We start from the raw sequence: 4,496 nt of genomic DNA, 5'->3' as shown, positions 1-4,496 counted from the left end.
AAACTTTGACTACTTTAAAACACATATAATTGAATTTGTCCCAATACTTTTGGTCCACTAAAATGTGGGGACTATGTAAAAAAAAGGGCTGTCATTTCTAAACGGTTCACCTGATGTGGATGAAAATACTGAAAGCTGTCAGCCTGCACTTTAACCTCATAGACATTTTATCATTTGCTGGAGTACAGAGCCAAAACAACCAAAAATGTGTCAATACTTTTGGAGCTCACTGTATATATATTTATCTTTCTCAACAACAGGAGTTTATCTTCAATCTCAACAAGAGAGTCTGGATTGGTCTGACTGACAGAGAGACAGAGGGGACCTGGAAATGGGTGGATGGAACAACACTGACCACAGAGTAAGATATGATAACTACTCTGACAATAAGGATCCAATATTCAGTTCATTCAAACTTTATTTATACAGGTTATTGACATTAATGGCAGAAGTCAACAAAATTGAATTTGAACTGAAACGTTTCTGTATATTTTTTACGATTGTGATGTTAACCTCACTGTTATATCTGACTGTTTTTAACCCTGTAGGTACTGGTATTAACCATGATATCTGACTGTTTTTAATCCTGTAGGTACTGGTATTAACCATGATATCTGACTGTTTTTAACCCTGTAGGTAGTGGTATTAACCATGATATCTGACTGTATTTAACCCTATAGGTACTGGTATTAACCATGATATCTGACTGTTTTTAACCCTGTAGGTACTGGTATTAACCATGATATCTGACTGTTTTTAACCCTATAGGTACTGGTATTAACCATGATATCTGACTGTTTTTAACCCTGTAGGTACTGGTATTAACCATGATATCTGACTGTTTTTAACCCTGTAGGTACTGGTATTAACCATGATATCTGACTGTTGTTAACCCTGTAGGTACTGGTATTAACCATGATATCTGACTGTTTTTAACCCTGTAGGTACTGGTATTAACCATTATATCTGACTGTATTTAACCCTGTAGGTACTGGTATTAACCATGATATCTGACTGTATTTAACCCTGTAGGTACTGGTTATTAACCATGATATCTGACTGTTTTTAACCCTGTAGGTACTGGTATTAACCATGATATCTGACTGTTGTTAACCCTGTAGGTACTGGTATTAACCATGATATCTGACTGTTTTTAACCCTGTAGGTACTGGTATTAACCATGATATCTGACTGTATTTAACCCTGTAGGTACTGGTATTAACCATGATATCTGACTGTATTTAACCCTGTAGGTACTTGTATTAACCATGATATCTGACTGTTTTTAACCCTGTAGGTACTGGTATGACCAACAACCTAATAATCCAGGTCCTACTGGGGAGGACTGTGCTGAGATAAACAATGATCAGCGTCCTCTAAAGGCCTGGAATGACTCGCCATGTAACAGGAGACTCAACTGGATTTGTGAGAAAGTGGTTTAACATCACCATGACAACATACTGTAAAACATACCGTAGCCTACATTGCACACAACTTCCTCCTTCATTCTCTCTCTCTCTCTCTCTCTCTCTCTCTCTCTCTCTCTCTCTCTCTCTCTCTCTCTCTCTCTCTCTCTCTCTCTCTCTCTCTCTCTCTCTCTCTCTCTCTCTCTCTCTCTCTCTCTCTTTCTTTCTTTCTCTCTCTCTGTCTCTCTCTCTGTCTCTCTTTCTCTCTATCTCTGTCTCTCCCTCTCTGTCTCTCTCTCTTGCTCTCTCTCAAGCCGACACACACACACTCACACACACATGCAGACATACACTCACACATATTGTTTTATTTGTTTGTAGTAGCATATTCATAAAATTGCTTGTTATTTCCTCAGATTGTAGCTTCCTGTATACCAGTAGTTATTTCCTCAGATTGTAACTTTCTGTATACCAGTAGTTGACAAATCAACATTACATGAGTATATTTGACTTTGTGCACACTCTGCATGCGATGCATTTCCTCATTTCCAGTTCAAATATATTTATCTTACTTTCTACAGATATTAATCTAAGGAATACAATAAAAAAATCCCCAATTAAATCTGTTCAATTTAAGCTGTTTTGCATGGGCTGCGTCTCAATCCACCACATCCGCCGATATCGCCCTTCCTCATCTCGAGTGGAAGGTACCCGAGCTAAAGAGGTGTTGGTCAGACCATGAGACATCCCAGAAATCGGTCTTCTCACAAAAACGTCTGTAGGGTCCAAACGGTTTGGCCTACAAACTAACATGACCACTTTGTGGAAAGGGGAGATTTAATGTCCTACAATGTCCTAGCAGGTCCACCAGCTTCCTGATTGAATGTGATTGAATACTTGGAGCAGTTTCACCTGCAGTTGGTCACTGATAGAGATCAGACCAGCACTGAGTGGACATACACAAGCATGTAGACACGCACGAACAGACACACGGACAGACGCACGGACAGACACACGGACAGACACAAACATCATTTAATGTTCCCCTTTAAAACTTCTGATTAAGATGCAGACATAGATTTCCACCATTTCCGTCCCCTTCACCGTGGAAACGGCCAATGGAACCTGAGGAACCTTTACCGTCTGAGCCACCAACGACCGCAGCTTCACTTCCTCCTTCCCTGCCAGCATCTCCATGGTGACTGGGGGCGGTTCGGCCAACGGTACGGTGAGCCTCATGACACCTGCCAGTACCCCGTCAGGAATGGACCTCTCCCTGACCAGGAGGCCGCTGGAGCCGCAGACTTCAACAACGCATTCCTGCGTCTCTCTGTTGTCAGCAAGGTAAGGGTCTAGTTTCAAATCTCTAAAATGGCCTGCATAGATGTGAACCCAGGAGGGGCCCCAGACTGAGTTTGGGAAACTCTGCATAGATGTGAACCCAGGAGGGGCCCCAGGGCTGAGTTTGGGAAACTGATAGATTAATTATTAATGACTAATTATTACACCCTGAAACTGTGTGAAATGTGTTAGAATGTGTGAGTGTAGGACCAGTAAAGACTATGACATTGAGCTACTATTTAGCAATGTGAGTAAGAGTTAGACCAGACAACAAAGGAGAACTGTCTAAACCAAGATAAAGGGGCCTCCCAATTTACGGAAGAGAGAAACTGTTAGGCTTTTTGAGGATATTGCAGGATATTGTGAGGATGCGATAACTGAAGTTTGCCACCTGGCCGAGCAAGGAGTAGGAAAAGATAAGAACAGTGTGTGACCTAATGGTCAAGAGAGCAGAGGAAAACATGAGCTGAACCGAAGTGTGTGTGTGCTTGCAAGATGTGTATAGTGGAAAAATACAGGCCACCTAAGGGGGGGGGGGGGGGGCAGGATGTTTGTATGACGTATGAGTATAAAAGATGGACTCTGAAATTGTGATGTCAGAATTCTCAATGAATAAATCTCTGACTATGCAGACCGGGACTCTGTCCGTTACTTAAATCCCAAAAGACTTACAACCTTTTGGGAGACGCACAGAGACACTGAAATAGTTTGTTAAATAATTCACATAACAGAAACCCTGCATAGATTTGCACCCAGGAGGGGCCCCAGGACTGAGTTTGGGAAACCCTGCATAGATGTGTACCCAGGAGGGGCCCCAGGACTGAGTTTGGGAAACCCTGCATAGAGGACGAAGAAGAAAATGAAGAGAAAAAAAGTAAAAAAAATGTTCAGATTTAGAGGAGAGTATTTAGATATACTGTACGCGCTCGCACACACACACACACACACACAAAGTTCCCCTTTCATACCTCTGAGAAATATGCAAACATAGATTTCCCACACACACTTCTGAGTAACAGTTTAGATAGATAAAAGGCCCCTATATTGCGTGAGGCCATTGGTGAAATCGGTGGCTGGCCACAGAGCACAAGCGATAACGTGACCTCCGTTTGAAATCTGGGGTGTCAAAGCCTCAGCAACACTATATGATCTGTGTGCGAATTCACTTAGTCCAATATTTTATCTGCTAAAATATATGATCACTTCAATTATGTCTTGAATCAATAAGTACATTACCAAAAGTATGTTTGACCTGCTCGTCAAACATCTCATTCCAAAATCATGGGCATTAATATGGAGTTGGTCCCCCCATTGCTGCTATAACAGCCTCCACTCTTCTGGGAAGGCTTCCACTAGATGTTGGAACATTGCTGCGGGGACTTGCTTCCACTCATCCACAAGAGCATTAGTGAGGTCGGGCACTGATGTTGGGCAATTAGGCCTGGGTCGCAGTCAGCGTTCCAATTCATCCCAAAGGTGTTCGATGGGGTTGAGGTCAGGGTTCTGTGCAGGCCAGTCAAGTTCTTCCACACCAATCTCGACAAACAATTTCTGTATGGACCTCACTTTGTGGACATGGTTATTGTCATGCTGAAACAGGAAAGGGCCTTCCCCAAACTGTTGCCACAATGTTGGAAGCACATAATAATTTAGAATGCCATTGTATGCTGTAGCCTTAAGATTTCCTTTCACCAGCCTGAACCATGAAAAACAGCCCCTTATTCCTCCTCCACCAAACTTTACAGTTGG

Source organism: Coregonus lavaretus, assembly GCF_964263955.1.
Source record: "Coregonus lavaretus genome assembly, contig: HAP1_SCAFFOLD_4919, whole genome shotgun sequence".
Taxonomy (NCBI): domain Eukaryota; kingdom Metazoa; phylum Chordata; class Actinopteri; order Salmoniformes; family Salmonidae; genus Coregonus; species Coregonus lavaretus.
The sequence above is the reverse complement of the archived record's forward strand: the minus strand, read 5'-3'. Positions refer to the sequence as shown.